This window comes from Trichechus manatus, unplaced genomic scaffold (genome assembly GCF_000243295.1).
Source record: "Trichechus manatus latirostris isolate Lorelei unplaced genomic scaffold, TriManLat1.0 scaffold00084, whole genome shotgun sequence".
Lineage (NCBI taxonomy): Eukaryota > Metazoa > Chordata > Mammalia > Sirenia > Trichechidae > Trichechus > Trichechus manatus.
In genome coordinates this window covers 6,009,786-6,024,055 of record NW_004444020.1, presented here as the reverse complement: position 1 = coordinate 6,024,055, position 14,270 = coordinate 6,009,786, and the positions used below count along the sequence as shown (strand labels likewise).

The window sequence follows — 14,270 nt, the reverse complement described above, 5'->3', positions numbered from 1 at the left end:
AGACCTTCAACTCCAGACATCTGGTCTCCTCATCACTGATCCCTCAAAAGATCGTTCCTGCCTGTCTTACTTCCCTGAGGTCCTTCAACATCTCTGCCCGACTCTTCCCTGTCCCCATGAAACTTGCACTGGCTTGTCTCCCTTTGAGATTGGGTAAAACTTACTACCTGATCATCTCATTTGGCTTTATTACACACTTCACTAATTCATTCGACACTTACTCTGTACCTGGGAACCTGATCCAGGTAATTTAGATAACAGAACCTGCCCTCAAGGAGCTCATATCCAGTGTAGTCATACAATTGTAATATAGTATGATTTTTACTGTAATGGAAGTACCATTACAATTTGTTCTACTTACACAAAACTCATCTTTCCAAATACATTGCTCCCTCCTGGAAAGTGGAGAATTTTCTTTCATAATCGCAGTAGCCACCATCTTTTAGTATGTCTTTTTAAGCACTTTACATGCATTACTCTATGGGGTAGCTATTATTATCTCCATTTTGCTAATGAGGAAATTGGTATACAGAGAGGTTAAAAAAGTTTCCCAGGATCACACAGTGGGAAAAATGATAGTGATATATACATCTAACTACTTGGGAAAAAGAAAAACAAACAAAAAAAAAAAACCATGACTTGTGCCAACACCGAAGGGAAGAGCTGTTTCCTATGCTGTGAGTGTTTTCTCACTCCATTGCTCACTTAAAGGGAGTTATACGTTTTCATGCCTCTGGAAGTGTCCTGGGCAGGAGCCCATCTTGGACTGGAGACAATCTTTGAAATGGAATGTTCTGGAATGGCATAACTCGGGTGTGTTCCATGGAGTCCAAGTTCTTTGCGTTAACACCTGTTACTTACAAACCAACTCTATGGCAACAGGTTTTTGTTTTTTTTTGGTTACTTACAAAAGTGTTCTGTGGTCAGATATATTTTGAAAATATGGATTACAAAATTTAATCCCAATCTTTGTTGCAGAACTTCCAGAACTTCCAAAGCAGAAATATAGGATGCTGTTTTCTTAAAGTATCTAACCAAGAAACCCTGCTTTGTAGAGAACTTCCTGGCACTTACATTCCATGGAACACATTGGGGTAAATGTTGTCTAGATGATCCAGTAAGATTCTTAAAGGTTTCTGTTGTAACCCATGTAAAAACTGGCCATTTGCTGAATCACTGCAGCACACTCAAAAGAAAATTCTGTGTGTGTGGTAGGTGGGGTGGGGGGGGGGTAGATCTTAAATCTTTACTACAGACTCAACAAATAAAATACCAAAAGAGAAATCATTGAATGGCATACCCAAAGCATCCTAGTCCATTCTGTAGAGTCCCTCCCTCCATTTCTTTCCCCCTCTCTCCTCTTCTCCTTTCCATATCTCTTCCTTGTCTCCTGTGAGAAGCACTTGGCCCTTTCCATTTTAAATCACTCAGCATTCCTGGACCCCTTTCAGTTCTGGAGCCTAGGAACACAAAACAATCACATGCCGGTGCTATCCAAACACACCAGGAGCCTTTTCCCTGGAAAGTAGGGGAGGGGGAAGTGGTGACAACTCATGCATTCATATTTGGTCCCTGTCACACTATAATTTTCTTAATGTATCAGCCCAAGAAGAACAAAATGTTTTCACTTCATTCTAGTACTTAAAAGCCTCCTCACTTTACATTTAATAAGTTAACAGCATAAACAATCATCCTGATATCGACAAGTGGCAGAAAAATTTGGAAATTGCCTTCTTCTGAGGTTTCTGATGGTGGAAGGCAGCTCTGAGGTGGCCACGAGGGGAGGGGAGGAAATGGAGGGGAACGGACACTAGCTGGGCTTTGGGGAGAGAAGCTCAAAGAAAGGATGGTGGGAGAGGTCCTGGGAGGGGGTCTGACTCCATCCTTCCCAGAGCAGAGAGCACTGGGCAGTGGTCAGACAGTCCTAGGTCTGATTCCTGGCTCTCTTTATTCCTAACTAGGTGACCACTGGAAAGTTATGTAATCCTTTAAATACTTGGTTTACTCATCTGTATAAAGGATCTATAAAAAAAGAATATAATTCTCTCAACAACTCTCACAGGTTGTTAGAATTTAACAAACTCAAATATGTACCTGGCATTACTACGTGCTAAATAAATGTTAATTCCTCTCCACCCTCACCTACTCACCCCCTTTTGAAAAACAAGCTTGCCTTATACAGTCTTTTGGAACTCAGGGTCAGAATATAAGTTTGGAGTCCCAAGGCAGGCAAATAAATCCTAGAACCAAATGGAAAAATATGTTTCCACATAGATCATTTCTGTTTTGTATAATGGGTGAATCATTGTATCTGTAAAATATATTTTACCTATAATTATGAAACAGATGAGTGTCCTTAATATTCAGATTCATGTTAATATTTTAATAAAATCTATGTCTAGACATTGCCTAATATATAAAGAAGCAGCACCACTAACTTCATTTATCTAACTTTTGGTTTGAAACTTGGAACCATACTTGTGCTGTATTTTGTCATCAAATTAATGCTTTAAGTAAAGATTAAAGGGCCAGGCTAGTCCACAAAGTCTTTTTAACTCTTCATGTATTAGACACCACCACTCTAATAGTAAGAAAAAGAGGGAAATAATGTTGTTATTTCACTAGAAAGTTAACAGCATAGAAAAATAAATAAGAAAACTATTATTTATTTGCTTAAGTCCTGCCCCTTGAGGAAAAGCAGCTTTAATTAAACGTGATGAACAGAGCTGGGTAGAATCTGACAAAGAATATTTAGGCGAACAAGCAAATGCAAATTGTTCTGGACCAGGTCACCTGAATATGTAAAGTAGCTGGGAGTAATACAGTAGTGAGTGGTGGAGACTCTGGCAGGCTGGAGGCTGCACACCATGACTAAAGACTACAATTTCAAAAAATAATAATTAAACATTATTATAGTCTAACCAAACACATCTAGGCACTTTCAAGCAATGTTGAGGTGGATAACAGAGTTCTTTGCTTTAATGTCATTTCAAGACTCAGTGGTTGCCTTTCCATTGATACAGAATTATGGTCAGCGCTATTACTAAAATGGTGAGCTCTTTAGTCAACAGATGTTTACTGAGAATCTACAACAAGCCAGGCACCACGTTAGAGGAATAGAGCAGAGAATAGATGAGGCTGCAGACTTTAGGGAGCTCCCTTCCTGGAGGGGGAGGCAGAGAGCTGAACAGTGATTCCAATACAGTGCGATCTGCACTAGCCAAGCTTATGTGTGCATGGGAGTGGGGGTCAGGGTAGTAGGGAGTGGGAGCCGGGTGTGTGTGTGTGTGGGTGGGGAGAATCTGGGAACAGACAGTGGAGCTGATCTAACTGGTCAGCCAGGATGTGCATCATTTGGGGGACCTGCTATGAGATAGGATCATAATAAACACTTTCTTGTGGTGGCTAGGATGTAAGTTTCAGAAGAAATACAGACAAAGCAAGAAGGGAAGAGGTGAAAGAACACTGGGGTAGGAAGAGAAATTAGGTCAGAGAGTGCCCAGCTCAGAATCTCAGCCAGAGAGAGTTTCGTCACTATTTCAGGAGGTGGGTGGGGATAAAAGAGCCTTGTGTATCTTGCTATGTATTCACAGTTGTCAGTGGGACACCTGTAACTAGAGGACTGTATGTTTCTGATGCCACTGCAGCCCATGACTGCTTTGCTTCCTTAAGAAAAAAGGGGGTTTTCTTCCCTCCACCACAGGTGATCACAGTTCAAACAGAAACCCTAGACCTCTGAAGACCTACCCATCCTCTAAGCATTTTGAGAAGCTTTGCAGAGCCAAGTGGCATCCCCAAGCTGCCCCTGACTTCAGCAGAGGAGCCTTGAGTACTCCATTCCTAAGCATGTAGGCATTTTCTATTCTCCAGGCAAAACACAATATTTCCCTTCCCCTTCAAGTGACAAGGGACTGGTACATGCTACCATTAGCTGATATTCAGAAGGTCACCTTGAGACACCAGCCCAACTTCTCCTCAGAGCCTCGTCAGTGTAACAAATTACCTGATGCTTACAGTGCTCTTGAGAACGCCCCCTCCCCTCCCATCCCTGCACACAGACTTCCAGTGACACTAAATCCATCACCTACAGTACTATTACTTTATAAAGAAACAGATTAAGTGTCTCATAAACAGTGCAGTGATTGAGATAATGGAAAGCGCCTCTCATCCCCATCTGCAGCATCAGGTTATGAAGCATTTCCAAGCAGCCAGGAAGAGGAAATTAATAGAAGCAAGAGGGAATAACCACTTTTATGCAATTTCCTCAGGAGATAGTGGACCATCTAATCTTTATTGGAGCCCTTTAACCTGTCACTCAGCACTCACCAGAGCCTCTTTGGCTTTCACAATTTTTCTTGATATCGAAGGAAGATAAAATGAAAGCCCACAACACATTATTTTATAATTTTAGTATATGGAGGGCACGCATTGCCTCTGCCCCTCCCCCTTGACTGAGGCCTCAGAAAACAACATTTTTATGCAGCAGAAATGTGAGAGAGCTTAACTATTCCCGGTGCATGGTCCAGGGGGTCAGAGCGGCTCCGAGGGAAGGAAGCTTCTCCTTGCATTTTAAATGTGATTCTTCCCACCACCGTTGCCTTCTGTCCTTGCTCTTTCTTTTTAATAATCTGATTACTTCTCCTGATCTAATTTTTTCCCCAAATGAGTTTGCAGAGTTTCATGGCAATGAATATTCATCCCCTGTTTAAGAACGGGTGCCTTTTTCTCCAGGCAGGTGCAGCTGAGCAGCTGGCTCGGGGAGGCCTGCCTGCCTCATGGACGATAGTGAGAGGGACGAGGCCCACGTGCCTGGCCAGGGAGAAAGAGGGTCACCGCCCCAAGCACACTGCTCCTCAAGCCACCGCTTTATGTCTACACTTTCTCCACCCTGTATGAGAGACAGAGGAGCTGCTCTTACCGGTGCTAAGAACTGAGGGATGGGTGGGGGTGGGGGGAGGCAAGGAACTCCTGCAGGCCATGTACACAGCTCTGTACATAGGTCTCATGGTCCCCACAATGGGCCCGGGATTTGGCATCACTCCTGTGGCTGAGTGTCTCCATCACTGTCCCATTACTGGTGGCTGACACCATGGGCTCCTGGCTTGATGGAACTCCAGGCATGAGGCTCCCTGGCAGGAGGTAGTGCTGAGGCTGTGCTCGAATTCCTCTGACTCGTCTCACCAGCAGACTTTGCTTTTCCCAAAACAACCCCTGGACATCTTACTGGGATTCGGGCTTTGTGGAAATTTCTACTTCCCCTTTCATTCTGGGAAATGTGTTGAGAAAAATGAGAGCAGAGAAGTAGTTCCTAGGCATACGTGCATGCATCCATTTATCCATCCATTCATCCATCCACCCACCCATCCAGCTACTGCACTAGTTTGTGAGCTCTCTGAAGGGTGACACTAGGTCTTAGAATCTTGGCATTTCCCTTTCCCCATGCTTAGCACAAGCCTTACATAGTCATATGCATCCTATGGTTAATTGAACTGAATGCTCACCAAAGCCCTGCCATAATGAGACACAAAAGAGAAAAGCTGTTATAAAAGTAAGAGTAACAATCATAAGAATATGATTATGATCATAATAATAAGATTAAGCATACGATTAATATATTAGAGGGTGTGATGGACATCCCAAAACTGTAGATTCCTAGTTTTCCTAAAGGGATATTTGATGATACGTTTTAAGTGTTTAACAAGTTCAGAGCTTTTGATTCAATAATTCTACTTCTAAAGACCTATTCTAAAGAAAAAACAAGTAGGTGTAAAAAAAGATGCATGTTCAAGGATGTTATTTCTAAGAGGAAAGAAAGAAAGAGAGAGGGAAGGAGGCAGGGAGGGAGGAAGGAAGGACCCAAAAGTCTAACAATAGGGTATTGACTAAATAAATTATGGACCATCTATACAATGAAATAATGTGCAGCCATTAAAATAATTATGTCATGGAAAAATATTTAAAAAGTAGGTTCTAAAACTGTATACAGAGTATGAGTTTTATTAAATATATATATCTATATTCATTGAAATGAAATGGCACTTACTGATTATTATTATTTTGTGCTCTTCTCTACTTTCCCAATACTTTGCATTGTATATGCATCACTTTACAATCAAAGAAAATTTTAATCATTGCCTTTTCAAATATTGTGGAGGACACAAGTGTATGGATGACAACCTCTGACTCCAAGAAGCTGAGATCAGCAGGGCAGGTAAGAATGAGCTATTTACTGATAAAAGCTCTACATCAGAGGCAGAGATGCCATGTGCCAGAAGTCTTTAGAGGAGGAGGAGAGTGAGGAGAGCTGGGAAGGCTGCCCATAGGAGGTGGTACGTGCACAGGGCCTTGAAGGGTAAGTAGAAGCTGATATAGAGAAGGGAGGGTGAGGCAAAGTGAAAAGACTGAGCTAAGGCTCAGAGATGGCAGGACCCCCGCCTTGCTTGGAAAACCTCTGGGTAGTTGTATAGGTTACCAGGAATATGTTTATTGGGGGGCGGGGGAGGGGCAGGTAGTGGTGGGCTGGAGCACTTTCACTTCTATGTCGACCTGGGCATGTGAAGCCAAACAGGTCTCCAGTTCCTGCCTCCCCAGGCCTGGTGCCAGCTGTAATGGCCTGTGCAGAGGGAACCCTTAGCTGTCATACACATGTGTCTCTCATGGTGACACTTGCTGAAATTGATGAGTGCTGCAGGCATCATGACACAGGTGAAACTGTAACTTATAGTGCTATTAAGCAGCTCAGACAGCAATAGTAACAGCAGCAAAGGCTTTAGAAGGAATCAGAATGGGAGTTGTTAAGGAGGTGGGGTTAGGAACAGGGCTTGGTGGAATGGAGGGGCCCCTGGCCAGGACTGAAGGATGACAAACAGAAGAGCAGTGTCTCCAGGGGCAGGGCAGATACTCAGAGCCTGGTCACTGATGGCAGGCAGCCTGACCCCAGAGAGCAGCGAGGCACCTCAGAACACAGCAGGCGCAGGTGCAGGAGGCTGGCTGGGCATCAGAGCCTCTCAGGAAGAAAGTCCAGGGCTGGATCCTGCAATCTTGTTCCAAGGTCAGTGCGGTTGCGGTAGGGGGATCGCTGTAAAGCAAGGCCAGGAGTTTTTTAATGATCTAGGCCAGCAGTTCTCAAATTGTGGTCTCCAGGCTAGCAGCATCAGCATCGTCTGGGAATTTGTAGAAATGCAGATTCTTGGGTCTAATCCCAGAACTAGTGAATCAGAAACTCTAGTGGTGAGGTCCAGTGACCTGAATTTTAACAAGCCCATTAGGTGAGTCTAATTTGAAAACCACGGCTCTAGGCCACCTGGCAAGGTGGAAACATCACAGTCTTGGGATCTAAGAAACTGTCACTTACTGGTTGTGTGATCTTAAGCGAGTCACTTAACCTTCTGAACTTCAACCCTCTCATCTGTTAAGAGGGCTCAGGTAACCTCCTTCTCGTAGGTGTTGTGAGGATCAGTGATAATGTAAGCAAATTCTTAGAATATAGTATCTTCTCAATAAATAACTAGTGGATATTTTCTACAAGGAGCTAGACTGAATGTTTTCATCAATCTTTCATTCAAAAATATTTATTGATCACCTACAAGGAAGTGGCCTCTGGCTGGAGACTCCAGCTCCTACATCTACGTTGTTTCACTGTCCGCTGAAGGCTGGGCATTACTTTAACCCCCTCCCAACAGGCCAAGTGGATGGCCAGTAGCTGCTCAGAGCTCCACGTAACTGTCTCCTCAGCTTTAGCCCAACATAAGGGCCAGGTTGGGCCGGGGGCTGAGGGACAAGCTGGAGTACTGAGGAAGACAAAACAGAAGGGAAGAGAGAAAGCAGGAGGGAGATGTCTGAGCTGGGTAGGACTATACTTCTTTTGACAGAGGGTAAACTGACAGCCAGAGAAGGCTAGAACTTTCTCAGGTCATCCAGCAAGTAGGGACTTGGCTGAGTTCGTTTCTTGGCCCAACATGCCTCAGAATTTAAGGGAGATGGGACTAGGGAGGAGATGTCAGGGAGGAGGTGACAGGTCTTCCTGCCCACAGCCCAGCCTCGAGGGGAGCAGCATAGACCTCTCAGTCTGCCTCCACAGAGACATCATACATCCTGGAGCCTGTGCATAAGGCATGTGGGGCCCTGGCTGGTGGCAGGGAGGAAATAACACAGCTGTGGAGGGGAGGAAATTAGGGGACTGCTGGGCAGAGACTAGGAGACCTGGTCCTGCATTCTTCCAGGCTCTTGCAACCTTGAAGGGCAGGAATGAGTGAAGCAGGCAAGAGCTCAGTCACAGCAGCCAGACACCAGCCAGGCCTGAGGTCTCTGCTGCCAGCTTGGCCCACAAGGATGTGCTTTGTGGAGAAAAAGGACCCAAAAGGCAAACGGACTAAGAAGTATGCCCAAGATCCTCTTACTATGGAATTTATCCTAGCGAAATAATAACACAAAGCTCAAAGATTTAACTATGAGGGTATTCATTGCAGTATTGTTTACAACAAGAAAAAATTAGAAACACCCTAAATGCCATGCAACAGGGGGTCAGTTAAATTATGGTATATCCATAAATGGAAAACTATGACTCCATTACGGAAGATGGTGAAAGAGACCTGTATTTAGTGACAGGTAAAAATATCCCCTATATACTGGTAAGTGAAAAACAAGTTCCCAAACACCATTACAGCAGTTCACTTTTTTAAATACTGGTGAGATTATGGATGGTTTTGTTACCTTTTCTGATCTTGCTTTTTTTTAATTAAAAATTATACATTTTTGAATAATAGAAGGTCAGAGGGAAGTGCTCGGGGGATGAGATGAGAAGTGGGAGGCCAGACAAAAAGTAAGACTCCTGTTCCAGAGGGACAGACAGAGGGCAGTGGTGTGCGAGTGTGGCCCGAGGGTTGGCAGAGAAAGGCCACTCTCAATCCCAGCCTCCCTGTGCATTTTTTGTACCTCTGTACCCCTAACTACCTCTGTACCACTACTGGTGGTCCCAAAATATCTGTTTAGAAGGAATGAGCCCTTCCCCTCTTATATGCATTGCCTCATTCATTCAACATTCAAGTGTTTGGGGAGCACTTTCTATGTTTCCTAAGCTAGACATAAGATAGTCACTTTCTTCACTTTGGGTGAGAAGAAGGCTACTACTGGGGAGTGAGGGCAGACGAGCAGTGAATAAAAAATGTGAGAGGACTGGAGGAGCCCACAACCAAGAGGCAGCAGATGGCCTGCTGGGGATGGGAGGACTGAGATGCTGGGCTCCAGGGGCAGGGCTCCTTGAGAGGAGCCGGCATCACAGCCAGGCAGGAGACAGGGAAATAGGGTTGGTTCTCAGAGGTCAGAGTAGGAAGTGAAAGAGGTGAGTGAGCCTGTTCTGGGGATGGAGGGGAGAGAGGGCTGTCCTTTAGAAGAAAAACCTAGACAAAACACCCTGCCAACAGCAGCCACCAGAGTCTTTTAAATGAGTACCCCTCCCCATCTCTCTCCCTGCCACCACAGAGGAGCCTCATGGGGAACCACCTAGAGGGGAAGGGGAGGACTAGGTAGCCACTACAAGGGGCCCAGGGTCCTCTGCCCTAATGGAACCCATGTGGCCACCAGAGGTACCAGGCCTAGGTCTCCTGCTGCTATGCCAGGGGCAGGGGTATTCATAGCTATCCTCTTCCCAGGCCCTGTCTCTACCTGTGCGTCACAGCCAATGTTCAAAAAGCACCATCAATTAGTAGCCCTGGGCAGCAGGTGAGGGGATATATGCTGGCAGTCGAACTACTTCCCACATTTTCAAACTGAAATGTTTACCCTTTGAGAAAAAAAAAAAATCTTATTTTTTAGAACTTCCCTTGACATAACATTGATAGTTTCCCTTAAAAAATAATTTACAGGGTGAGGCCAAGATGGTGGAGTAGTCAGATGACTCTAGTGGTCCCTCTTACAACAAAGACCCAAAAAAACAAGTGAATCGATTATATATGACCATCTAGGAGCCCTGAACATCAAAGGCAAAGTTGAGGAATCAGACTGAGTGGCGTGGGGAGGGAGAAACAGTTCAGAAGCAGTTGTCAGAACTGACCCGGCAGGAGACAGTGCCTGGCGGGTCGGATTGGCTAGTATGTGTGGTGAGGTGGGCAGTGGCGTTTGGGAAGTATTTTCCACTTTAGGAGAGACCTAGCAGCGGAGACTGTGCTCAAACCTTCAGAGCCAGTGAAAACCGGTGCTCAGTCAGCAAAGGATAAGTATATGCGTTTAACCTACCGCATAGATCAAAAAACACCCTGTTTGGGAAGAACATCTCTCCCATTTACCTGCAACCTTCCCGTTCTGCACTGGGTCCCAGGCCAGCATCAATGACTGCCACAACCCCTGGGCAGGAAGTAGGACCTGTCACGTGCCCTGAGCCATTCTTCAGGTCTTGGAGAAGGAACAAATAAAGAGGAAGAAATAATATGCCAGCTTCCCTAAGCCAGGAACTCAAGGTAGGGACAGTTCCTTTGCCTAGGCAGAGGCATAAGGGGTCCACAGACGTTGAGTGCCTTTCATCCCTGCATAAGCCTGTGTGGACCCATTTCAACAGCATAGGCCCTCATTAGCACAGTACAACAGGGTATATACCTGAAGACTAACTTCACTGTATCAGCTATATGGTGGACTGGCATGTTCAGAATATTTGATATCACTCTGCCCATTAAGCAGGGTCCTCACCTACCTACATCAGAGGCCTCAGGACTGGTGGCTCCACCCATGCCACCTAGCCACCTGCGACAGAGATCCAAGAATAAGTGGTGCCTCCCAGTCCTTACAGCCAACAGCACTGGGTGCTCATAGTCCAGCAGCAAAACCCACCCACCTATGCACTCTATGGCACAGGGACACACTTTTCTCCCAGACACTAAGGGGCAGCTGTCAGCACCCTGCCTTGCTCAGCGCATGATCCCCTACTGAAGCTAGATACTTGTGCCTATTCCAATCACCCCTGGCCATCTAGGACTGTAGGTGAGAGCCTGCACCACACACTTGGTGACCAACTATCTGGACACCTAAGCTGAATCCATACAAAAAAAGTAAATGGACTCCTGGGCTGACATACATAGGAATGGATCTAACCACCTGGTGACAGGATGATAGAGATTCAAAGGTGGCAGTAATCAAACTAGCTCACACGAGCAGCCTATTCGTGCATACCAAAACAAAACAAAACAAGAAGCTAGGACACAGTAAACAAACATAAAACAGATAAACATAATAACTTATTGATGGCTCAGAGACAACAGTCAATATCAAATCACATAAAGAGGCAGACCGTGATGGCTTCAGCAAGGTCTCAAAACAAAGAATCAAAAAGTTTTTTGCAGGAAGAGAACTTCTTGGAATTACTGGAGGTAGAAAACAAAACATTAATATACAGACCTCTTCAAGACATCAAGAGGGAGATCAGGCAAAATGCAGAATAAGCCAAGAAGTGGCGTGGCAAGGAACACAAAGACAAACCAATAGAGGAACTTAAGAAGATTATAGAAGAGCACAATGACAAATTTAACAGGTTGCAAGAATCCATAGAGAGACAACAAACAGAAATCCAGAAGATTAACAATCAAATTTCAGAATTAGACAACTCAATAGAAAGTCATAGGAGCAGAATTGAGGCAATGGAAGTCAGAATTAGTGAGATTGAAGATAAAGCACTTGACACCAACTTATTTGAGGAAAAATAAGATAAAATAATTTAAAAAAATGAAGAACACCTAAGAATTACGTGGGACTCTATCAAGAGGAATAACCTATGAGTGATTGGAGTAATATGGAGAGAATTCTTGAAGAATTGTTGGCAGAAAACTTCCCTGATATTGTGAAAGATGACAAGATATCTATCCAAGATGCTTATCAAACCCCATACATGCTAGATCCCAAAAGAAAGCCACCAAGACATATTATAATCAAACTTACCAAAACCAAAGATAAAGAGAGAATTTTAAGAGCAGCTAGGGATAAATGAAAAGCCATCTACAAAGGAGAGTCAATAAGAGCTCGGACTACTCAACAGAAACCATGCAGGCAAGAAGGCAATGAGATGACATATATAAAGCCTTGAAGGAAAAAACTTGCCAGCGAAGAATTATATATCCAGCAAAATCGTCTCTCAAACATGATGGTGAAATTAGGGCATTTCCAGATAAACAGAAGTTTAGGGACTCTACAAAAACCAAACCAAAATTACAAGAAATACTAAAGGTAGTCCTCTGGTTAGAAAATCAATAACATCAGCTAACAACCCAACACTAGAACACAGGCCAGAGCAACAGTTATAAACCAAGATAGGGTGGTCGCAAAAATAAATCAAAGCTAAAACACTGAAGATAGGGAAACAGAGACGACAATACGAACAAGATGACAACATTAAAACAAAAAAGAGGGACTAAAAATGTAGTCCATAGATCCACAGGAAGTCAAGGTGATATAAAGAAATAAAAGACTGGTTTAAACTTAGAAAAATAAGGGTAAATATTACTGTAACCACAAAGCAAGCTAACAATCCTACAAGACAAAATAAAAAAGTAGAAAAATATAAAGGCTCAGCAAACACAAAATCAACAACAATGAAAAAGATGAAAAGAATACACATAAAGAAAAACGATTCAACACAGAAAATTAAGTGGAACAAAGAAACTGTGAACTACACACAAAAACAGACATCAAAATGACAGCACTAAACTCATACCTATCAATAATTATGCTGAATGTAAATGGACTAAATGCACCAATAAAGAGACAGAGAGTAGCAGATTGGATAAAAAAACACAATCCGTGTATATGCTGCCCACAAGAGACACACCCTAGACTTAAAGACACAAACAAACTAAAACTCAAAGAATGGAAAAAAATATACTGAGCAAACAACACTCAAAAAAGAGCAGGAGTGGTCATATTAATCTCTGACAAAATAGACTTTAAAGTAAAATCCACCACAAAGGATAAGGAAGGACACTATACAATGATTAAAGGGTCAATACACCAGGAGGACGTAACCATAATGAATATTTACGCACCCAATTACAGGGCTCCAAAATACATAAAGCAAACTCTAACAGCATTAAAAAGAGAGATAGACAGCTCCACAATAATAGTAGGAGACTTCAACACACCACTTGCAGTGAAGGACAGAACATCCAGAAAGAAGTTCAATAAAGACACAGAAGATATAAATGCCACAATCAACCAACTTGACTTTATAGACATATACAGAACACTCCACCCAACAGCAGCCAAGTATACTTTCTTTTCCAATGCACATGGAACGTTCTACAGAATAGACCACATACTGGGCAATAAAGTCTGCCTTAACAGAATCCAAAGCATCAAAATATTACAAAGCATCTTTTCTGAAAATAAAGCTATAAAAGTGGAAATCAATTACAGAAAAGGCAAGGAAAAAAAATCAAACATATGGAAACGGAACAACACTTCGCTCAAAAACTACTGGGTTATAGAAGAAATTAAGGATTGAATAAAGAAATTCACAGAATCAAATGAGAATGAAAACAAATCCTACCAGAACCTTTGGGATACAGCAAAAGCAATGCTCAGAGGTCAATTAATAGCAATAAATGCACACATCCAAAAAGAAGAAAGGGCCAAAATCAAAACATTAAACCTACAACTTGAACAAATAGAGAGCAGCAAAAGAAGCCCACAGGCACCAGAAGAAAGGAAACAATAAAAATCAGGGTAGAAATAAATGACATAGACAATAGAAAAACAACTGAAAGAGTTAACAAGGCCAAAAGAAGGTTCTTTGAAAAGATCAACAAAATTGATAAACCATTGGTCAAACTGACAAAAGAAAAACAGGAGAGAAGCAAATAACCCATATAAAAAATGAGATGGTCAATATCACTATGGACACAACTGAAATTAAAAGAATCATAACAGAATACTATGAAAAACTGTACTCTAACAAATTTGAAAACCTAGAGGGAATGGACAAACTTCTAGAAACACACTACCTACCTAAACTAACACAAACAAAAGTTGAACAACTAAATAAACTTATAACAAAAGAAGAGATTCAAAAGGTAATAAAAAAAACTCCCAACAAATAAAAGCCCCGGCCCAGATGGCTTCACTGGAGAATTCTACCAAACATTCAGAGAAGAGCTTATACCAGTACTACTCAAACTATTTCAGAACATAGAAAAGGAAGCAACACTTCGGAATTCATTCTATGAAGCCAGTATAACCCTGATACCAAAACCAGGTAAAGACAAAAAGAAGAAAATTACAGACCAGTATCTTTT

General features: G+C 42.9%; 1 protein-coding gene across 1 annotated transcript in view; it reads right to left on the bottom strand.

Moving 5' to 3' along the window:
• EPHB1 (EPH receptor B1) overlaps positions 1 to 14,270 on the bottom strand; it is a 605,917-nt gene that overhangs the window by 204,375 nt on the left and 387,272 nt on the right. The gene's annotated exons all lie outside the window — the stretch shown is intronic.